Below are 25,910 nucleotides of genomic sequence, written 5' to 3' on the forward strand. Positions count from 1 at the left end.
GTAGTGGGAGCACTTTACTTTATTGGGGGAATTGGCGCAATTCGAATTTCGCAAAACGATTTTATAATTCATGGAATTTATCCCTCACACGTTTTATTGCCTTCAAGATTAAACAAAATTAATATTTATACAAATTGAAAATTTAATAATTCCCTTTGCCTTGTCGTCATTAAATTTCTTTCAAAAACAAATCCTCGGCCGTAGAATGACAAGTTCGTCCCTGAAAATTAATTGGCAACCATAAAAAGACCGTCTTCAATATCAACGGACAAAAAAATCCGACTGAAAAATCTTAATTAAATTAATGGGCAACATTGAAAAATCTCCAAACATAAATTGCATTATGTGGCCTCGCGATCGATTTCAGAAGGGAATTGAAAAGCATAAACTCCTCGCCAAACTCGGATGTTATCTTGAGGCGCTTATGCTAATTAATAAAACAGTCCGTTGACGGTTTGTTTTCCGTGCCGGCGAAATACGACCGAACGGAGTAAATGTTTGCGTTTTCAATGCAAATATATATATGGCTTTTCCTTCGACGTAAATATTGGTTAAATTAATTTTTTCGCGATTTAAGCCGTATTTCAGCCTGAAATTGAAGTAAATAACTATATAGATTTTATGTTTACGACTCTAAAATAATAAAAGTAAAATATATTATAAATTCATAGTCATTTGTTATAAATATTATATACCATACATGGATAGTAAAACTAAATAAATATGACACAATTTTAAATAAATGATGAGACTGTTCGGAAGTTCAAACATAAAATATACATTCTGGAACTGAAACTGCACTGTTTAATGTAATGTCTCGCAGGAATAACTTTATTAAAATATTCACACCATCCATAACTTATAACTTTGTTTAGTTTTCACTTGTTTTTTGTTTTAATTTAATAATTAAACGTTTGATTCGAATAAATTTACACCTCGACAATTGAACCAATTACTGCCTTCAGTTCAACAATAATCACGAAGGACAAATTAATCAATGTGATTTACTGTTTTAATCATTCCTTTTTCTGGTCTAAACTTTTAAACAACAAAAAACCATAAATTGCAATTCTCGCACGAATAAATCAAACTGTCGAACATAAATAATATTTTTTTGGACGATGAAAACGGAACTGCTAAAGCTTATTTGTTTTACAGGCAGGGAAAAAAACTAGTGCACCAATTATGTATAGTCAACAAATAAATATTTAACGAGCCAAGGTTAAAAACAGCAGATTTAAAACGTGTTTTTATGCGAATTATTTTATAATAAAAAATTAATATGGGGCAACGATATATGGGTTTTCATTTAATGTGTACGAGCGAGTATATTAATAAAACGATCCGTTTTATGATTATGTACTTTGAAGTGGGATTTTATCATTACGATTTTACGACGAAATTATTAATATGCACGCTTGTTTTTCGTTTACGTTTACTTGTACACGATTTTTAACGGGAAGTGGAAACTGCGTTTGTGTCCGTCTATTTTCGAACCCGGTTCAGCGACCACAAATTGGCCCCTAATTAATTAATTAATTCCCCCGTCAGTGCAAGTATTTAAACTAAAACACAATGATTCCTTGTGAGAAAAAATGCCGACGACTTTTTATGCGAAAACTGTTGATTCTCCGACAGGCAAGACCGGAGCTTGCCGGCAAAGGGAACGGCGTGCGCGTCGCGACGCCTCCGCCGTTCGTTCAGAGCTGATCCGTTTGGGATCCAGTCGGTTTCTCGCGTTCGTTCGTCGCGCACGATTCTGCATCCCGCGAGCATCCTGACGCGCGACTAAGAACGCACGCAACAATCGGCGTCTTTAACAATTTTCTTCTCCGTTAATTGTCCTTCCACAATTAATTATCGAGTGTCGTTCAAATATGTATTTGTTGTGACTGTATTTATTGTTGGTTATTTATTTATTTATTTATTTATTTTTGACTCATTATTGGACTTCTTTTAATTAGTTTTGTGATGGATTTTTCGATGTAATTGTGACACTAAAAACTGTTTAAAAGACAAGTTTTCTAATCCAATAAGTAAGTAATTGAATTTTTTTTTTAAAGAAATTTTTACGAAATCTATTGAATATGCGTAGTATATATATATATATATATATATATATATCAAGATTTCTTGATTATTTAATCTCTCTGAAAATAATTGTTTTGATATTAATTGTCCAATTAGTTTAATTATAAATTTCAGTCTAAGTAACTTAATTTGTGATAATAAAAAAGTTTTAAATTTTGATAAGATAAAATATACTAAAAAAATTTGTAAAATTATCATTTATTTATTATATAAAAATATTTATTTCCCTCTTATGTATACATATTATTTTTTAATAAAAGTGTTCCATTTATCAACTTGTCTAACTATAAAACAACGAATTATTATTCCAGTAATGCTAAAATAATATTTTTTATGTAGTTACCAATGATACTCATAAAATATGTTTCCTTGAACCCGAATGCGTTTATTAGAAAAACAAACAGATACTTTCATCATAAATATTGATGCAATTGCTTTTGATCCCGAGCTTTATTCTTTACGCTATCGATCTCCATTCCATTATTTCATAAACTATTGCTTTCTTCCCCTGACAAATAGAACATTGTATTGGTGTAAATGATTCTAAAACTGTAAATGTCATGGGAATTGCTCGAGTTTTTTGTAATAATTATCACGTTCATAAGGAAAACAAACATTTACTGATAAGTTCTATCGTAAATATTGGTGCAACCATTTTTCACCTAATTCTCGCAACGAAATTAAACTGTTGTTCAAAAATTAATTTCAACCCAAACGTACAAAATCATTTTAATGGCAAAAGACGTGATATACAAGTGAGTTCATTTATTTAATTACGGCATATTTCACTTACGAAATACACATAATTTTTTGATAAGATATTGAATCTATACAAATATATTGTACTTGTTTACTACCGGTGTTAATTTTAATCAAACAATTTCCCAGAATGCATTAACAACAAATTTTTTTTAACTCTACTGGTTAAACCAATCAAATTTACGAGTAATGGATACAGTTGAAACATTAATCAATTTACCATTCGCTTTACACTAAAAGCTTTGATTATCCATTAATATTAAATAATTCGAAATGGCGAAAAATATGCGAAACTGTAACTTAAATCGCAGAAAGAATAATTAATAGGGGTCGCCCGATACATCGGTATCGTTATCGCAGCCGATGGCCCGAATGTTTCATTATGGGCTTCCCTATCTGTCATCAGCAAAAATTACAAAAATATATCATGTTTTTACTTGACTTACTTGATTAAACTACTGCAGAGAATATTACTATTTTTTTCATATTGGTCTTCTATGAATTAAAATAGATAATCAACTCTCTTTTCCACAAATTATATATGTAATATAATTTGTGTAAAATGCCGTGCTGAACTTTTCAAAAATTTTAAGATTTAATAAACATTTATAGAAAAGAAGAAAGGAAATAATCATAAAAATGACTGAACCAAATTAGTTAGAAAATGTTCAACTGTTCAATAGGGTCCGATCTTTTTTTAACGATCAGATAAATTTATTAGTTTAATTCTGAGAAATTGTGGTGGGCGAAAATATGTTTGTTTAGGTACATCATTTGTTAACTAATGAAAACTTCTGTAATTGCATAATATGTTAAATGAAACTATATTAATGTTCATTAAAAGATTTTAAAATGAGTTAAAATTTTATTTTTAATATAAGAAATTAAAATGTTATCTTATATATTTTTTGTTATAATAAAATGAAATACATGTGGCTTATTTAAATGGTTAAGGATAATTGAAGGCTTTTCCACATTTTCCATGGGTAGTGTAAAAAACTCACTCATTTTTATAAACAATCAAATAAACTCATTACTTTTATTCTGAGATAAAATATTTACTTATAATCATTTTTCAATTTTTTGTTATAAAAAAACTATTATAATAAAATTGTAGTAGACGAATAGGCACTTTTATGCATTTATAGAACCTACCTACCATTGTCATCAACAATGACAGTGGCTATTCTAGTATTTTATTAAATATTTCTTTCTTCTGTAGAATTCAAATATTAAAAGTGTAAAATAGCTTAGTACTTTTATTTGTACTTACTTCCTTTTTGGACAACAGAGATTATTTCTCCTCATACCCCATAAAAAGTACTGCAATCTCCACCAGATTCTAGTATTTTATGTTATATTCTTTCTTTTTTTGTTTCATCTTCAAATCTTGAAATATGTTTTACATTTGAAATTCAATATGATCTCGGAGGACCTTTATAATTTCAGCAGTGTTATCCTTTCATAATTCCAACACCATATTACAGTTGTTAAAAATATATGTGAAATAAGTGAGACTGTGCTGCTCATCAGTTTTGTTGCATCCTCATTATTTTTGCGTAAATTATGAATTTCAAATTTTGAACTAACAAACTTTGTAAAATACCATAGGGGTCCGGATTTAGCAGAAATTCCGGCATTCCAGTTTTATACAGCGATGGGGGGTTTATAGACATAAAGAACTTGTTTAATTTGAAATATTTCATTACTTTACCTTTAAATTGGATAAACTAGACTGTGTATTAGTTTTTTAAAATTATAGGTCGTCGGCAGCGACATCCGCAATATCGTAAGTATCAGGTGATTGGCAAAATTTACAGTAATTTGTCTTAATACTTAATTCATTAAAATTAAATAGTTACATATAATATTAATGTAATCAACATTCCACCACCAATTCAACAAAACCGGATAAATAATATACAACAACATATTTGAATGATTAATAAATAAATAAATACATCTTCGTAAATAATTATTTCTTGCATTTTCTTCATACTTATGTTTCAATATTTCAACCAAAAATAAAATTAATATTAACAATAATAATATGTTTTTTGTTTTATAATAAAGAAAAATATATTTAAAGGTAATATTTTTATTACTTATAATAAAAAAATTAAAACGTAGTAACATTTCAACTCATTTTAAAATCTTTTAGGAAACATTATGGAATTTGAGAAGTTTTCAGGTCATAAATGTGGTTTATACATTGTATTTTCTAATAAATCATAATTACAATATTATGTTACTTTATAATTTTTACGATTGTTTACAAGAAAATATAATTTAGTGAATATTAAATTGGGAAATTAATACCATTGTTAAACAAAACCTTTTTTATTGAACACATATGAAACAAATCAATAAAAAAATTACATAATGAAAAATACAAATTCATTTTTATGTTCAGTGTAATATAAACCAACACTTACAAGTTTATTTTTAGTAACATTCTGGAACAAGTTCTTTACCTTTAAATTGTATCAACTAGACCATGTATTAGTTTTTTAAAATTACCGGTCATCGGCATCGGCAATCAGCCAATGCATAGGTGAAAACATTAATATCGGGTGATGGGTAAAAGTTACAGTAATTCGTGACATAATACTTAATATATTAAAATTAAAGAGCTGCATATAATATTCATGTAATCAACATAACACATTTTTTACAGTATGAATTATTGATTTATTATATTGGTATTCAAACATTCAACACCAATTCACACTAAACCGGATAAATAACATACAATAATAAATCTGAATGATTAATAAATAAATATATGTATGTAAATATTTATTCCCTGCATTTTCTTCATGCTTATGTCTCAATATTTCATCCAAAAATTAAATTAAAAGGAAAATCAGAGACAAATAAATTCAACAAATTAATATCAATAAATTTGAATTTTACAGTAATAATATATTTTTTGTTTTATAATAAGTATTTAAAAGTAACATTTTTATTACTCATAATAAAAAATTTAAAACATTTCAACCCATTTTAAAATCTTTTAGGAAATATTATGGAATTTGAGAAGTGTTCAGGTTATAAATGTGGTTTATACATTGTATTTTCTAATAAATCATAATAACAATATGTCACATTAGAATTTTTACATTTAAAAATAAAATTAATAAGAAAATCAGAAATAATTTTCGTGTAACTGTTATTAACGTGATAAATGGTGAGTTGGTAGTAGTTTTGATTAGATTAAAGATTTAACTAGACAGCGTTATAAAATATGACAAATAATAAATAAAAGTTGACGTCGAAATTTACTGGCGAACACTTGTGTACATATTAGTTAACGCAGATCAAATATTTGCCCACTTGCCAACGTTCAATAACTATTGATTTTATTAATTGCTGGAATCCAAACAAAGAAACTACAACTTGTGAACAATCTTGAATCATAATTGCTCATTGTTCCAGTTTATGTACAACTATTTCCGAGTGTTTATTAGAAATCGAGCGGAATTAATAATTATCCGGACGGTCGTCAATATTGGATTTGGTTCTTGGCGTTTGTACAGGTGTTAATTAATGTTTAGATTCGAAGTGTCGGACATTTGATCGCACGTTTCGATAAATTAGTTTGCAGCTATTCAAAATTATAATGAAGGCTTGGAAAAAATAGGGGGACGATTGTTTATGTCTGTGGATGAAAGCGTGAAGAGTATTTTCCGCGTCGTTAACCCAAATAACACAAGTATAACACGGACTCCTTTCGAACTTCCATAAAAAACAGACGTTATGTGCATCTGTCCGTTTACATTCGGCTCGGGATTATTTATTTTGGCCCAGGTACGAAAATCGCACTGTTTACTCGGGTCCCGATTCCGACGATGGACTATTTATAAAACACTCACTCGGTATCTATTATTTTTGCCGGGGTGTGTATTACATCAAAGCATCAAAGAGACGCGAATTTCAACCTGGACTCTATTGTTAATAAATGATACACGTGCATTTGCAATCCGGTGAAAATGTATTGCCGTTTGCGGGAGCGAAATTGTGATGGAGTGATGCTGAAGCGCGTGCGAGACATTTATAAATAATATTAGCGGAACGTGACATACGGCATGATAAATAATTACAGTGCGAACAATTATTTTGAGCAAACATTACCTGAACGTCCGCGCATTTAATTCAACTTCACGAGATAAACTTTAATAATCTTCGATTTATGCGATGTTTTTTCCACAAATTTTAGTGGGCAATAATGAAAAATTTATGTTTGGTAATTTTATTACGGGCGCATAATAAAAATGTGTGTAGTTACGTAAAATTTATTAAATTCAAATACATACAGCTGCTGGGAACGATTATGGCGGTTTTAAATTGAATTTTTATTAAATTTCTCCACGAGTTTATGGAAAATTTTTTGGTACCCCATAAAACTAAGTTAAGAATAAGTTTGTTATGTCAAATAACGACATTATCCTTTGCCAAATTGAGTTTTTTGTGATACTGTCATTCAAGAAAATTCGGGAATTTTACTAAAAAGAAACTTATAAGTGTTGTTTTAAATTACACTGAAAATAAAAAGACACAATTTGTATTTTTCATTATACAATTTTTTTATTGATTTGTTTTATATGTGTTAAATAAAAAAGATTTTGTTTAAAAAATTGAAATAATTTCTCAATTTAATATTCAGTAAATTATATTTTCTTGTAAACAATGGTAAAAACTATAATGTGACATAATACTGTAATTATGATTTATTAAAAAATACTATGTATAAACCACATTTATGACCTGAAAACTTCTCAGATTTCATACTGCTTGGTAAAAGATTTTGAAGTAGGTTGAAATGTTACAATATTTTGAATTTTTTATTATAAGTAATAAAAATATTATCTTTAAATACATTGTTCTTTATTATAAGACAAAAAATATATTATTATTGTAAAATTCAAATTTATTATTATTAATTTGTTGAATTTATTTATGTATGCAGTTATTTAATTTTAATATATTAAGTATTAAGATAGGAATTACTGTAACATTTGTCCATCACCCGATACTAATGTTTTCACTTATCCATTGGCTGATTGCCGATGCCGATGACCGATGGTTTTAAAAAACTAATACACAGTTTAGTTTAACCAATTTAAAGGTAAATGACTTATTCCAGAATTTTACTAAAAAGAAATTTATAAATAATGATCTAAATTACACTGAAAATAAAAAAGACACAATTTGTATTTTTCATTATGTAATTTTTTCATTTATTTGTTTTATATGTGTTCAATGAAAAAGATTTTGTTTAAAAAATTGTATTAATTTACTAATTTAATATTCAGTAAATTATATTTTCTTGTAAACAATCGTAAAAATTATAATGTGACATAATACTGTAATTATAATTTATTAGAAAATGTAATGTATAAACCACATTTATGACCTGAAAACATCTCAAATTCCATACTGCTTCCTAAAAGATTTTAAAATGGGATGTAATAAAAATGGTACCTTTAAATACTTTTTTCTTTATTATAAAACAAAAAATATATTATTGTAAAATTCAATTTTATTAATGTTAATTTGTTGAATTTATTTACTTGCAAACATTTTTCAATTTTCGTTTAGTAAACATAAACAGAAAGCAAGAAAAGGCAATGAAAAATTTTGAATTTTATTACTTTTATAAACCAACATAAATTGTGGTAGACAAATGAAAGCTTTTCTGCGTTTACCAAACTTAGCATACATCTGTCCTCAATAACCAATTTCAAAGATTAGCCTTTCTGAATGACACTAGTTGCTGAACTAAGTAAAAACTGCTGCATTCAAAAAGAATGTAGATGTCGAAGATGGTATATTGGTACAAGACATTTGTTTGTTCTTGTTACTTTTTGCGTAACAGGTTATATTATAGTATTTTAGATACTTTGGTTTAAAATTTTATAAATTTGCTAATAATTTTTTCTATTTGGAACATATTGCTTGAAAAAATTTTGGTTTTATTACTGGTATCCGACATGATTGATGCCAAATGCAATCCTTGCGGTTAATGTTAACGATTTTTTTCTGTAAATAAGAGAAGACATTAAGTATTCATTTCTTAATTTAATATTCAGTAAATTATATTCTCTTTTTCATAAAAAATTATGACATGTTTACGACCGGAAAACTCAAATTGCATAATAAAAAATGAACTAGTTGTAAATTATGTTTTATTTTTTTATATGAAATTAAAATGTTAAAGTGTCTAAACATTTCGTACCTCAATTTATATACGGATATCGTATTTATTTACCTAGTTTTTATACAACTTTTTATTTCTGAAAGGGTTCATAGGTAAAGCAACCAAACCCCATATTCAATACAATTGATTTTATAATTTATTTCTGTGCCCGACATCGTTCCTTAACGCTAAAAATGCCTAGAAGTGTCCATTTAACGATACAAATTAAACAACAAATTGTAGAAAAGTTCCGAAATAGTGAAAAACAGAGAAAAATTGCAGTAGATTTAAATTTAAACAAATCGATTATTTCAAGGACGATTTCCAATTTTAACAAAAGGAATACACTGGAAGGAGTTCCCAAAAGAGGCTGTGGACAGGAAAACAAAAACGCTTGTTGTTCGCCATTAAACGAAGACTAAAAAGAGCTGATCTCTATGGTAGAAAACCAACAAAGAAGCCCTTCATTTCTGCAAACTATAGAGCAGCGAAACTACTATTTGCAAGAAAACATGTGAACTGGACAGATGGGCAATGGAAAACAATTTTATTTTCCGATGAAAGTCGACTCCAATTATTCAAATCTGATTTCATAGCTCTCCTATGAACCCAATTATATAGTTGTATTGTTTTTATCAAACATACTGCATAACTGACAATAAGTATATTTAAATGTACACTTTTATCAATACAAATGAAAATTTCTAAAGTTGCTCTATATATGTGCTCTATGTACACTAGTACATACAATAAGTATTTAAAAGAAAATTATTGAGTTTATTTAAAAAAAAAAGTAATATAAATGTCCAAAATATTCAAAAAATTATCTTTTGTTATATCTGTCCTACTTTACCACCCGAGATATTTTAATGGAATTTGGTACACAGTTATTGTACATCAAGAAACAATTTCCGATGTACCTCAATTTTTTTTTTTAGTTGCCTCCTGGGGAATTGGAACTAAACATTTTTAAAGAAAATTACGGTACGCCACATCTTATTTTCATAACAAATTATTTTTATAATCCGAATTCACTTCTGAGTAAATTTGATCTCTTGACTCTTTTCCCACCGACGGTTTTCTAGTAACAACCATAAATATTCCTATGTATGGATATATGGCTAAAACGTGGAAATTGACACAAAGCTGCTTTTTACTGTTTTGAAAACCTTCTCGTAGAAAGTATTTTAAAAATAAGATAAAAATTTGATGGAACGAGTCCTTGTGTAATTTAAAAGCACAACCTCCTAGATATGTGTCTGAAATAATTGATTTGCGACAGATTTTCCGTAAAAAGTTGAAAGAAAAAATGAGTTATTAATAATAAATTTAAAGTAATTTTATTCAAACTAACCATGAAGATTATTTGGCCTATTAAGATCATTTCATTTAATGATTTTTTAAAGTTTTATAATTTTTTTACTGTAAATTTTATTAAAAATTCTATAAAACATGTTAATATTGGATAATGTTTTTATTAATTACATAATTAATTTTTATATTAAACGGTATAATTTCTACATTTATTTTATGTGCAATTTTTATATTAAACGGTATAATTTCTACATTTATTTTATGTGCAATCTGTGTTTGTTTTGTGCCGTTGTTGCCAGTTTATGCCACTTGCTATATTTAGTTTGTATATAAACTGCATAAGTAATCGACCGAAGAAAAAGAAATTATATTTTGCGTTAAAATAATATGGAAAATAATTGGATAATTATAATTAAAGCAACACACAATTATACAGATACATATTAATAATTTTTATGTGACATTAAAAATACAATAAATATTATTATAACCAATCAACATCATTAACACAAACGAAAACATTATTTCGTGTGTATGTATTTTTAAAACTATGCGTGTAGTAAAAATAATATAAGTTTTTATTTAAAATATTTATATAAAACGTTGTTTATATAGACATGTTGGAAATGGTGTCATGAAAATTGTGTTTCGAACGTAAAGTAATGTTTTAATTGAGTGTATTGTTGAAAAATGATCGTTTTGGCACAACGCCACGACACAACGGATCCAGTTTTGTATGTTTTAATGGTTTCCTTTACATGTAAATCCAGATATAAATTTCACATACTGTAACCGGTCGAAACGCTCGTTTAAACTTGGCGCACATAAATTTCGATACTATGACTAACTTTCTGTGAAAAATTTACTTTAAAGCACTGCCATTTTTCAATCTGAAGCTTTGTGATTTGTTCCATGCGATAATTACCACGTTTTAATTTGTGGGCGGTCACTGAAGTTGCAATTTCATTAAATCTACCAACCAATATTTGTAATATTGAAATTGTGTTTATATTTTTTCGACAACCGCAAATATTTACAAGCCGCCCTATATAGTAAAACAAACACAAAATCCCATTATCCAACACAAAATATTCACGTCCCTTCCTAAAACATGTTTTCGCATGCGTTGTGTCAAATAGAAAAAATAGAAAACGTTGGCAGTTTTGTAAATCTTGCAGAAGTGCATTATATAAAATGATTTAAAAGTTTACGGCGCAGAATCTTTTATTAGGCCATTAATTTCGCTCAATGTCCACGAACATGGTCGTAAATGCATACATAGGAACAGCTTATTGCGTTATTGTTCCATTGGGAGTTGATTCTGCGTCCAAAACTGCCAGCTTGTTTAATCCCCTCATGCAACATTCATATTTATGGTAAGAGCGTATTAATTATTTTCGCTAATAGGTATTTGTCTGTATTAAGTCATCGACACACATTCATCCGCCAAACTTTGTACGTAAATTACTTTGTGAGTTTTTTGGAGTCGATAATTTGAAATATTTCAACCAATATTGTCGGTGTATTTCAAAAGTCTTGCAATGAGGAATATATTTGTTTAAATTTAATACAAATAGTATAGATTTGTCTCAAAAAAAAAAATTAAAGTTGGCAGTTATAGAGACTGCCGATAAAAGTGAAAACTTTTAGTATTAAAATTTGAAATTTCATAATATTTGTATTAAATTTATCAACATCAATCTGGTTTTTACATCTATTGACACTCCGAGGAACAATTATATTCATGTTTATTTGGTTATGGGGTGTACAAGATCATGACAAAATATAAATACAATTCAATTGAAATAACGATTAATATACAATCATATTATTTATGGATAGTATTTGTATTTACTTAAATTTTAATGTACATTATTCTTAGCATTATTTTAATTGTCTGCATCATTGTAATCATTAATTTTAACAACTTAGACTTTTTGTACTTTCAATTATTTTATTTTGTTTCAAAAAAAGATACAATAGGCTTCTGGTAACTAAAGTAAGAAATGAAAATGTTTTATTCAAATTAAAAAAGTATCACGTAAAATCGGCATCGATTATCGTTTTATGTTTTGTGGTCTGACTTTTCGATCCCTGAACATGTTTAAATAATTTTTTCACTAAATCCATTCAGTTTCGCTTATAAGATATACACAGCACTATACATCAACTGTATAGCTAGAGATATACTGGTATATGCATGTCGGTGACGCGAGATTTCACCCATCCAAAAAGTGTCTAAGGCTCACAGCACATTGCGCATGCGCCCGTCATGAGTATGTCAATGACGTGAACGCATAATATTTCCCTACCAAAAAATGCCTAACGCGGCTAAAGAAGTTTTCACTTCTAAAAATACATTAAATCTATTATTATTTGTTAGGAAAGGCTAATTTTCAGTTTACACGCTTTTGTTGGCGGTATAAAAAACAAGTATGTTTTACTTTTGCTTAATAAACATCCCTCCTTCGATGTAATTGGAACCGATATATGTACAAGCTGTCATTTGATTTCAATACTGATCTTGAACGATTATTTGGGAAATTTACCTTCCAAACCCTCTACGAATTTTACAAGAAATAGAAGATAATTTTATGTCTATTAAATGCATAAAAAGTAAAGTAAATTTAAAATACTTTACATCTATAACTATAAATAATCAAATAACATAACTGGTCAAAATTAGACATATTGAAAATATTTTCAGTCTAGGAAATTTAAAGAATCCACTTCAATAGAAGCACAGTGCATTCGCCACGCATATTATTCAAAAACAAAAAATTTATTGAAGCAAACAACCAATTTATTGTTCAACAAGTCGTCACAAAAATTTCCTATTTGTCATATTCATGCGTGTTTCGAATTCCTAAAACCGAAAAATATTTCCGCCCCCGCTTCACAGACACAATTAATAAAACTTAGGCGACACCTAAAAATTTTAATATCCAACAAAATAGACGACGAAACTTTTTTTTATTACACCCACAACCGGTATTTTACAAAATGAATATTCAGGTTTGTCTTCGGTTAATTAAGCAGTTTATTTTGAAGGAATCCACGAAAGTTACGACATTAAACGGATTTATTCGTCGACGTTTTTATTTTTATGAAGGAGTTATCGTTTTTCGCGCGACATATTTACGTGCCACTTTCATACATTTTTATACGGTTCACGGGAAACTTCTATATTTATTATACGGACCAACCTCTTTTTTACACACAGATTCTGTTTGTAAATAACCGACGAGCGAACTGAGTTATACGCTTTAACTTACTTTATCTTATTTCGTGCCGTGCAAAAATTATTAATGACACCACACGGCTCAGAGAAATATGTGGAAAATATGTTTAAAAACGTCGCAATGCCCCAGGCAAAATGTGTGTAATTAAATATAGTTATTGCTTTACGTCGGCAACATTAAAAATGAATATAAATTGATTTATTAACGGATTACCGGAATGAATTCCAATTTGCCGAGGAAAGTTCAAACGTTCGAACCGTAACAAAGGAAAACAACTAAGGACTTTTTAACGTTTACATAAACGAACAAAGAACCTTAACTTTTGTGTTCCTTTTATTTAACTTGGCCATTTCCACAAAAGGGAGAAAGACATCCATAAACAAACATGTGCGCATATTCATTCTTTCAGGTTTTCGTCCTGAAATAATAAAATAAAACATTCGACTGCTGATCTTAATCTCGGACTTCAGACTATGACCCCAATTCGTGAAACAAAGCGCATTTTATTATCGATCTCCTCGTACATTTTATTTTCGTATTGAATCAACGTTTTTTTTTTAAACAGATTTCGTTTGTTATGAATTTGGGCAATATATCATTACTTAAAATTGATATGTTTGGAAGTTTTTCATGGATGTTCCAGTCGAAATAAAAAATTGGACGTAAATATGAATCGGTAAGAAGTTTTATTAGTGAACGTGGAAGAAGCAATAAAATGTGGAAATAAGCATTGAAAAGTTTATTGAAAAATGAGGGCATAAATTTCCCGTCGACAGTTCATGACGTGTTTATTGTTTTGTCACGCGACCGCGAAATATCCGGACTCAGGAACTATTATTTTCTCATTAAATCTCTGTCCGGCCATGAGTATCATATTTAAGTGGTAATAATTATTTTGTCTCTACCAGTTTTTGTTTTGATAATAATACAACGTATTGTAGTCGATCATATTGAAAATAAATATACAAATTAATAAAATTATAGCATTGTTAATCAAATTTTACTAAAATATTTTTTGATTGACGACATTACACAAGATATCTCTAACATATTAGCATATTTTCTTGCAAGACCTAAAATTAATTTTATATTTCAAGTTATTTTAATAAACTTTTTCCATAAGAATACGGTAGCGAAGATTCTGGGGATCTCCTTTTTTGTCCCATTTTCTACGCCACTGAATATTTTTTTAAACTATTAAGGTTTTCATAGTCTTTGCACAATTTAGAAATAAAAGGTACTCTTGATTAATTTTAATTTACACAACCGTTTTTAAGATATTTCAATTTTAATGTTTATTTTAATTTTCTTCAAACATGTTCTGCAGAAAGCACTGATTAATTTCTATCACACTGATAGAACATCACACAAATAAACAGTTCTAAAATTTTGTCGTCTAGAATACTCATCCAAATATTTAATGGAACAGGCTCCTGATGTTTACATTCTAATTAACCATATTGTGAAAATGAGCAACTTCATTTCGAATAACCGGCCTCATCCGGAACAAGAACGAGGTCTTCAGCCTCACTGCTAAGAAACCAAGAAGTCAAAAACTAATTATGTTTGATGATCAAATGGAATTAAAGTATGACCTGCTTGTGCATGACAAGACAAGAACTCCCATCTTCAGCTACAATTTCTGGATAAATTAGTAAATTGTTATCACGTAATTTTTGAGACACCAAGTAGTCAAAAACTAATTGTGTTTGATGATCAAATAGATTTAAATAATGACCTGCTTGCGCATGACAAGACAAGAACTCTCATCTTCATATTAGAATTTCGTACTCTGGTCTAAAAGTAGACACAGACCTTGATCTTCCGGATAAATTAGTAAACTGTTATCACGCAAATTTTTGAGAAACTAAGAAGTCAAAAACTAATTGTGTTTGATGATCAAATGGAATTAAAAAATGACCTGCTTGTGCATGATAAGACAAGAACTCTCATCTTCATACTAGAATTCGTACTCCGGTCTAGAAGTAGGCACAGACTTCTGGATAAATTAGTAAATTGTTATCACGTAATTTTTGAGAAACCAAGAAGTCAAAAACTAATTGTGTTTGATGATCAAATAGATTTAAAGAATGACCTGCTTACGCATGACAAGACAAGAACTCTCATCTTCATATTAGAATTTCGTACTCTGGTCTAAAAGTAGACACAGACCTTGATCTTCCGGATAAATTAGTAAACTGTTATCACGTAGTTTTTGAGAAACCAAGAAGTCAAAAACTAATTCTGTTTGATGATTAAATTGATTTAAAGAATGACCTGCTTGTGCATGACAAGAGAAGAACTCTCATCTTCATATTAGAATTTCCGGATAAATTAGTAAACTGTTGTCACATAATTTTTGGCCTATTCTTCTACAGATTTGATGTAAAAAAATCTGGCAATATGGATAAACTTGACAAGAAAGATATCTTACTTCAGTTCACATTAATACGACAGTAAATACATACTGATCAATTCTGCATCAATATATAAACAACAATAGCAAACGACAAACTGTGCACTTTACAACATACTTTACATTATTTTTTTGTATATGTGAAAAAATATGCAATAATAAATATACTACTATTAGAAAATGATCAGGAGATTACATTACAACATTAAAGCGTTCAAATTTTTATTGGCAACAAGTGAATATCCCTATCTAAAAAATCTTTACGAAATGTGTTGAAGCTTCCCATCTGAAAAGTGAATATCCGGATCAGCGGGATGGTAGAAAACGATAGCGGGATGCGTATTTTAGCCGCAGGAAATTGAACCGAACCACGACTAACTTAAAAAAGAAAGTGGTTTTTCTGCGTGCTTAAAAATAACTCAAAGAGAAGATGTTGCCAATTAGCGGGATCGTTGAGGTGTTAGCCACCACGTTCGAGAGGATTCAGATGTTCTCGTTATCTGGAGTGTCTTGGGAGATTTTGTGTCGCTGTTTACTCGACTGTTTACTTGTTACTCGTCTCGAGAAATATGGAAACTAGGGACAAACACTTCGGAATCACTGCATACGGTTTCAATGCGGAAGTTTATTCGGGGTTATCGTGATATTTAATTAGTAAGTTTTCTACTAACTTGAAAAATATCTTCATTTTTTTTGTTTTTTTAATTTTATAAATAGTAAAAAATAAATAAATTTGTTTCCTTAAACTTGTTTAAATCAATTTCAGTTACTTAAAATGGAGTGGAGAAAAACTGATTCAGAAATTGTAAAGTTTACTTTAAACTGATATATTTTCCTCTAAATTCTAATAACCTTAGTGTTTTTAGTTAGTTGGTTTATTCTTTAAGTTGCATAAATTTAGATTAAAAATGTCTTCTGAGTCTTATGATTTTCTTCATAAATTAATAACAGTGCTGCTATGGCGGATTTGCCCCGGAACTGTGGCAAAACTGCACCTACCTGTTTAAACATTATTGTCTATTATTTCCTTATATTATAGGACAAAAGCGTAATTTTTATCAGTAATAAAATAACATAAAAATAAAAATTTTAATTTTTATTCAATCACCATCAAGACATCTGTCACATTCATATTGCTTTTTTATCCTTTGTTACAGTTTCCACAAATCCAGTTCATGTAATGAATCCACGCCTTTTTTGTTAATATAGCATCGAAAATCGCATTTACCAATGCTACATACATTTCATTTGTATACTGAGGTATTGTTTTCTTTACATAATTTCGAACCATCGTGGGGTTGCAAAAGTCTAAAAAATTCAAAATTAAATGCCTATCAAGAAAGAAATTTAATAAAACATTTAAGTAAGTTGAATTAAAATGTAACTCGTGGGGTTGTAAAAGTCTAAAAAATTCAAAATTAAATGCCTATTAAGAAGGAAATATAATAAAACATTTGAGTAAGTTGAATTAAAATGTAAAATTAGGCATATTCGTACTAATGTGCAGTTTTACTCCGATGAATCCCATGCTCAAATATTTCCTGAGTGAGGTCACACTATTATTTTAACAAAAAATATAGAAGAACTGATATATTTTATTACTATAAAGGAAACTTACCTTGATATGAAAACTATTACCTAAATTATCATTTTACAATGCTTAACTCAATCTTTATTTTGCTCCAGAAAACCCCATGCACTTTGTCGAACTAGTTAAACGGGGGAATCGCAGATTAGTTCGGATTTTCCTATGTAGTTATTTACCCCACTGCACTTTACTATTTTATGTATATACAAGGTAATCCACAAAAATTATTCATTAGAAGTATATAGAAAACGAAAATACGTATTAATTATTATAACTTGACTTTACTACTTTACTATTTATTTGGAAAAAATTATTATATTTTTTTCAAAAACTTTGAGTGATTTAATTAAAATTTTCACCTATTTTAATGTTTTAAAGTTTTTGGCATACACATAACATTAACTCAAAAATTCAGGTGTAGGACGTGGTATAGCCATTTTATTTGCAATTACATGTTGAATTAGAAATATAAAAATATACAGGGTATTCCATTTCAAAATTGATGTTAGTTTCGGTGAAACCAGAAATGTAATTTTGTTCTAAATAAATTAGAAAAGTAGTTCAAGTCAAGTTATAATTAATATAAAAATTTCAAATCAATACCTTTTACTGTTTTTCATAAACTTCTAATAAATAAGCTAGGTGAATCACTCTGTATTTACACCTGAATTACAAAGTTAATACTCAAACAAAATACCCGAATAATAAATATGTTTATTTTCTTATATATTAACAAAAATTGATGAGAAATACATATAACTTATCATGAAGTTTTATCTAAATTATACTATAGATGTTGTTTATAGGAAATATAATATAATAATACATTTTATATTTCTAAAGAATATTAGGGTAGAATATTTTTGGATGTAGGTTGTCATATTAGTATGCACGAATAGTCAATATTTTTATTTGGAACGTCCTAAAACGTTATACGAGTCTATGCATTAATATGTCAACACAAGTCCAAAAATCTTCTACCTTAACGTACACTTCAAGTTTGAGTATATTAGATTGAACACAATTTAGGACAAAATATACTAAATAAATCATAATAAATCTTAGGTATTTATTAATTTCCTTGAGCAATTTATGAATATTAATATTAAAACATTTATAAATTCAGATAATAATTTGAACAAGTTAATTTAATGTTTACACGATGAAAAATAAATTGGTGTTTTTGCCCCGTCCCTGTTTCGATCTTGCCAAAACAAATTTATAAATTTCATATTTATACAATTTTCAGCAAACAAATTGTAGGAAAAAGTTTCTCTAATTTTAAATTTAAAATTATGCTTATAACTTATCACAGTGGGAGTAAATTTCATTAAAATTTTCATTAAAAATGTAATTAAACATCCCGCATTAAGTGCGTCTGTTATTTTAAAACATAAGGAATGTTTTTTTTTGCCAGACTCGCCTAGCCGAAAACATTAAGTAAAGTTTGCCCACTAAAAACCAGTCTTATTAAAAAGTTTCAATTAGTAAAATCACTTGAGGCCCCTACAGCTGCACCGCTACATCATCCCTAATTAATTATCCTTTTCGGTTCGGTTGTCTAGACCGAAGAAAACCCGGTATCGGTCGAAATCGGATCGCGTGAGTGGGTCTGCTTGCATCGTCCCGCGAAGCCGTAACACCGAAAATAACCCGTTACGTGTTTAACTGGAACAGAACAAAAAACTTGTACGTAAATACATCCAGAGCGAGTCGATTAGTAAAGTTGTGCGTTCGCGTTAAACCGCGTCCGACTATTTCGGGAGCCATTCGAGCGGTGCGCCCAAAAGAACGGGCAAACACCAAAACTCGAACCGTCCATTTGTTATGCTTAATTGGTATCGGTCCGTTTTAACGTTTCGCCATTTCGACGTTTTGCAATTCGAGTTCTCTCTGCTCCTCCAACGTTTTCGGACGGCACGTTTTCTGGCTGCCCTGATTGAAAATGGTCCGACTTCAAAGAACTGTCGGAATTGTTTCCTTTCAGGCGCGTCTTTGACTAATCCGGCTTCTAATTCGACTTCTCTACAATGTTTGAGAACTCGTAAATAACTCCAAAAACACATATTTATCTGCGTGCACATCTAACAGTCCAACAAACAGTTGGCTGAGATATTGGCTGACAAAGGTGGATAAAGGTGCACCCTCCACTACGCCACAACGTCAATGGAATTTCTGGGTTTCTATGGCCTAATTTCGATCCAAAAGTAAAACATTGATCTAGAAAAGTAATTGTCTTTTTTTTGTGTAGCTTTACTGTATAGGTAGATTCGACTAGATTTTAGGGACTGTGCTTATCCAAAATTTTTCAGAAATTTCAAGTTTTTACAAAAAGGAAACGAAGATTTGATTTTTAACATTATTTTAAATGTTTGCATCATTGTCATCATTAACTTCAACAATACTTTTTGTACTTTGAATTATTTCATTTTGTTCTAAAAAAGATACAATAGGCTTATGGTAACTAAAGTAAAAAATGAAAATGTTTTCGATCATTGGACATATTTAAATAAATTTTTCACTAAATCCATTCAGTTTCACTTATAAGATATACACAGCACTATACGTCAACTGTATAGCAACAGATATACTGTTATAAGCATGTCGGTGACTCGAACGCACGAGATTTTACCCTTCCAAAAAGTGTCTAGGCGCACAGCACACTGCGCATGCGCCAGTAATGAGCATGTCAATGACACGAAGGCATAATATTTCCATACCAAAAAGTGCCCAACGCGTGTAAAGAAGTTTTCACTTCAAAAATAAGTGAACTGGAACTAAATCTCGATTTTTTCGAGAAAAATAATAATAATAAAAATAAGCAGTTTAATACGATTCCCAAGTTCTGCGACAAATACTTTGTGAAACAGCTTTGAGTAGAAAACTGACAGAACTTCATGTTACATTCGCTTTGAAATATAAACAAATGATGATACGACAGACACTTTGTGCCACAGCTTTGAGTATAAATCTGACTGATCTTCATGTTACATTCAATTGGGATATAGACAAATGATGATACGTTATCTTGAATCTTGTATTAACAAATATTCATGTGATCCTCTGGTTCTTATATATCCAATATTATTTTTTATATTCGAGACTCCATCTCGCTGGTACAGTTATAATGGTACGAGAAGACATATCTTTGGAAGGTAGTAAGTCTTCATCATTTCAGAGAGGTAGCATCAACTTAGGAGAAATATGAGGGACTTTTAAGAAGAACACGTGGTATCACTTGTTGGGGAGCATTTTCTTTTAATGTAAGATAATGCTCAACCGCACTCCGCCTTGACAATTCATCAGTAACTGGAGTGGTCATCCAGCAATCCTGACATAAGCTCGATAAAGCATATGTAGAACAATCGGGACTGTAGGATAATACGGAACTACGGCGAGTTTCACACATTGAATCAGTTGGAACAAGCGGTATTCCATGAATGAGAGCAAATATTGCAGAATGAATTTGCTGAGGGATAAGTGCTATTATTCAAACAAGAAAAGAAATTACTCGGCCTTAATACAAGTTTTTTACAGTTGTCCCATTTCCAATACCTATTTTTAGGTTTTAATTTTCCAGATATTTTTTTATTGTTGAAATGAATTCAAACTTTTATTGATTCTATCTAAAGGCTTTCTTATTAAATATTTTATTAAAAATATTATAGATTTTAATAGCTATTTGTATATTTATCTAGAAAACTTAACCTACAATAGATTATTTAATATACAGTAGTGGACATAATTATAGAAAGTTTGCATTGGATTTTAGTATGTGCCATTTATTGTTTAGTAGTTCTTCTTTAATGAACTACGTACAAAGTATTATTATTAAATTAAATTTACACATAACATTTAATTTTTTTGTTTAATGAATTACGACATGTTTTATAATAATCGAATCTATGCTACGAAGATAGGTTAAAATTTTAAGATAAAAAGTATATTATACAAAGTTAAATTAATATTATTTTAAAACTTCAAATTAAATAAAATTGTAATGACCAGAATATTTAACATTTTAAAGAGATGCTTGAATAATGACCATTAATATATATTTATTTAACTGCCTTTATTTTATTTTATGAAAATACGTCCATTTTGTTTTAATGAGTTTTGTAATCAACGATTTTGACAAATAAAATAAAAGGTATAACAAACTAACTCCAGTAATACGGAAATCACAATTGTCCGGAATAATATCTGCCCGGAACAACCTGTATTGTATTTAAATAGAGTTCTAGAATAATTTTTGTAATTATTTACAATTTAAATTTGTAAATTTCATCAATATGTTATTATGATTTTATGTTATGGATTTCCATTCAGTTTTCTATTTTATAATTCATATGTTATGATTTGTAATAAATATTTCATTTTTAAACAATAAAAAAAGATTGTCACAAATATTAAACTTTCGGAACTTGACCACAACAATCCTAGAATACGAATAGAGAACAAAGACGCAAACAACGCCATTTGTGCAGTAGATTAACAGTCAAAGTTTTGCGAAACATTTTCGGTCTGAGAATCGGACATTTGCCATGCAAATGACGTCGCGACGTCCAACACCGCAGCAGCTTTCGGTGATAGCCACCATTAAAGATTACTGTAAGCTGTGTTCGCTCATACAAAAGACGGCTACTGCACTTATACATGATGCAATATTAATTAGCATTAAGTTAAATCCTGTGCATTTGGTAGATAACGCACAAAATCACCCGTCCACCTGTTGCGGCGGGAAGCTTTAAGTATTCTGCAAGGATAAAATTACCATCAATAAATAATCCGATTATCGTTCCCGAAACTGAAGCTTGTTATCGTCCAATATCGCTTAACAAATGAAAGGAGAACCATTATTCCGTTCCAGACGAACGGGCAAATTACAATGGGATTCCGTCGGTGTTTCATTAATCCCTGGATCCGGCTTTGAGCTTTGCGTCCCGACTAACAAGTTCCACCTGGATTTCCGTATTGTTTGCCTTTTCAAATGGCATTATTACCATTACGAATTGATGCCGCGCCTTAAACACACGTGTGCGATCAAACAAATTAATTTCGAACCCTTCCCAATCCTGGGTTGGCAAATTTTTTAATTAAACGGTCGAGTTAAACGGAGGCGGTTAAGCAAAACAAAATACTTTTCAAGGGCCACCGTTCATTAGAAAATGCACTCGCCTCTCCGATTTCACGACGCCGTTAAATCTAAACGGAACGAACGGAAAAAAAATCAATTAATCGTCGTAAAAGGTTTTCCGCCTGCAACTTTGCACGTATTCCTTAAATAGTTTAGCGATTCGGTTGCATCTTTAATTGCGCGGGGGGCTAATTAAGGACCTGCCGCGACGAGATTTATTAACTACGGTCCGGACGATTCAGGAAAGCCAATTCTAACTTGCCTCCTGGCTTTCTAATTCAACTTCGCACTTTTAATTAATCCGATGTTGTATATAAATAAAACTGATTTATTTTTAAAAATACCTAACGGACAAAAATAATTAAACTCACTACAATTGTCTACAGGCATTTTCCGTTTCATATCCCACTTAGATTTTTCTAAAATTTTTGGTTCACTAAACACATTTTTTTATGAAACCATTTTCTAAAATTGAATTTTCACTTGAATATAACTAGAAATCTGTTTGACTTATTTGTCTAAACAATTATTTAAGCATTTAAATTAAAGAACATTTTACAACCTTTTTTTATATAGTAAGATTCAGTTCAAATCCGATTTTATCAACTTAATATAGTCTGTTTTTCGAGCAAAAAACGATGATTATGACAGAGTTTAGTTTATGTCCGTTTTGCCTTATGACCAAATTTACCTTATAACTTTTACATTATGACTGTTTTACCTTATGACCAAATTTATCATATGGCCGTTTTACCTTATGTCAATGAATTATTACTGAATTACAAAAATACGTAAAATGTAGAATATAATTGATATCTCAAAAAAAATTATTAAAATGTAAAAATTCATCAAAAATGTCAAAATTTTCTAGAAACCAAAAAGTTATTAAAAAATATAATATAATATAAATTTACTAAAATTTGGAAATGATCAAATGACTGAGTTACCTAACGACCAAATGACGACAAATAGCTAATAAAAATTTGATTTGCGAAAAAATTAAATGTGATTTTCCTGTTTAGAGTACCATAATAAAGAAAAATTATACTACAGTAGGATGTGAACAGCAAAATGGTTGAAAACCTGTGTTGTTTGTTTAAATTATAAAAATGACCCAATTAGAGGAGCTATATATAGTAAGATTCAATTCAAATGCGATTTTATTAACTTAATATAATCGGTTTTTCGAGCAAAAAAATGATGCTTATGACAGTTTTTATTTTATGTCCGTTTTACCTTATGACCAAATTTAACTTATAACTTTTACTTTATGACTGTTTTACCTTATTACTGTTTTTGCTTATAACCGTTTTTCCTTATGATCGTTTTACCTTATGACCGTTTTACCTCATAACTGTTTACATTATGACTGTTTTACCTTATGACCAAATTTATCTTATGGCCGTTTTACCTTATGACCGATTTTACTTTATGACCAACTTTACCTTATGTCAATGAATTATTACTGAATTACAAAAAAAAAAACGTAAAAATCAAAAATGTAGAATATAATTGAAATCTCAAAAAAAAAATATTAATACGTAAAAATTCACCAAAAATGTCAAAATTAGAAAGCAAAAAGTTATTAAAAAATATAATATAATATAAATTTACTGAAATTTCGAAATGATCAAAAGACTGAGTTACCTAACGACCAAATGATGAAAAATAGCTAATAAAAATTTGATTTGCGAAAAAATTAAGTGTGATTCTCATGTTTAGAGTACCATAATAAAGAAAAATTATACTATAGAAGGATGTGAACAGCAAAATGGTTGAAAACCAGTGTTGTTTGTTTAAATCATAAAATGACCCAATTAGAGGAGCTAATTTATATTGGATAAATAACTTTATTGGCATTCTATTAATTGTAAAAAAATAATATATAAATTTATTTAATAGGTCTCTTTTGTTATCGTTACATGTTGTTCATTAAAATAATGAAGCAAATACTACGTAAACTAAAGTTTATTAAAATTAACAAGTAAAATATTAATATAAAATGTAGAAATTCAAAAAATAATGTATAAAATATAAATCATTGAACGAATGCAGTACACTCGATAACAGCAAGATCATTATATTAAGCTATCAGTACTTCAAACTGTTCCTTTGTATGGAACATAATGAGGCCAATAAAAGTTTAAATTCATCCCTTTGTAACGGAACCGACCTCCGCATAAATCTGCTTGCGTTTTGAAAAATCGAAAAAGTCAACGGCTCACATCGGATTACCTGAAGGAGGAAACATAACGGCCACTCCATAATCCGGTTAGGCAATTATAATCTCGCCCGTCGGGATTATTAATATTCACCGAACCCTTTTGCGTCTTCCAAGGAAAAACTACGCAACATCTGGTTTCGTTCAGGTTAAAATTACCCGACACCTAGTTAAATTGAATTAAAGAAGAAATGGAAATATAACCGCCCGGAATCGAGTTATCCTCTCGTGTCCGACCTAATCGAGTTACGCAAACGCAATTTCACAACCGCTAATTGCACTGTGAAAATATGTCCGCGTTTAAATCGCAGTCGAAAGTTATCGATGTTATCTCACAACCGTGAATTTGCGGTCGATCTTCAACACGCATCGATGTCCCGATTAATCCTGAGGGCTAAATCCTGGTCGGACATCAATCATCCGCAGAGTTATGGTTACCTTGGGTCAGAATTATAATTGTCCAACCAGATTTGGGTTTACAGATAATTTAATATCGGAAAACTTTAACAATATATTGCATTAATCAAGTCGAGTTTCGTTCAGCTTAGTTACAATGTAATTAGTGTAATTAGCAATTTCTCTGTAAGGTAAAGCTGAAATAATTCACACGAATAATTTAAAATTGAAAGTGGAAAGTGTTTTTTAAAATACATCTAGAATCAGTCGATCGGTCGAAAAAGCAATCTATTCTTATCGTCAACTTAAATTAAAGCCAATCTGGAGGAAGTGGAAGTTCTGAAATTTAATTTAAGAACAATGAGAAGGTTAGTGGATGGGGGTTTGTTTGGCTAGAGACTTGTAGAGAAACAGGGCAAGTGGTAGCTGCCAAAAATATTCAGCGAGTTCTAAGAACTTGGAATAGTCGATAAATTGATAATTCGAATGTCAAAAAACAATTCATTCTTATCGTCAATTCAAAATAAGGCCAACCTGGAGGAAATGA

General features: G+C 29.5%; 1 protein-coding gene across 3 annotated transcripts in view; it reads left to right on the forward strand.

Moving 5' to 3' along the window:
- The first annotated feature begins 1,758 nt into the window (after positions 1-1,758).
- Positions 1,759-25,910, forward strand: part of LOC109595304 (putative tyramine receptor 2) — a 110,061-nt gene continuing 85,909 nt past the window's right edge. For 2 of the 3 annotated variants that reach the window (XM_049965498.1, XM_020010635.2), the window contains exon 1: positions 1,759-2,036. The gene's annotated coding sequence lies outside the window, so the exon portion shown is untranslated. Of the gene's footprint in view, positions 2,037-7,956; positions 7,979-25,910 lie in introns of those variants that run through there. The other variant, XM_049965499.1, reaches the window with a different exon arrangement.

The sequence above is a fragment of the Aethina tumida genome, chromosome 3 (assembly GCF_024364675.1).
Source record: "Aethina tumida isolate Nest 87 chromosome 3, icAetTumi1.1, whole genome shotgun sequence".
Taxonomy (NCBI): Eukaryota; Metazoa; Arthropoda; class Insecta; order Coleoptera; family Nitidulidae; genus Aethina; species Aethina tumida.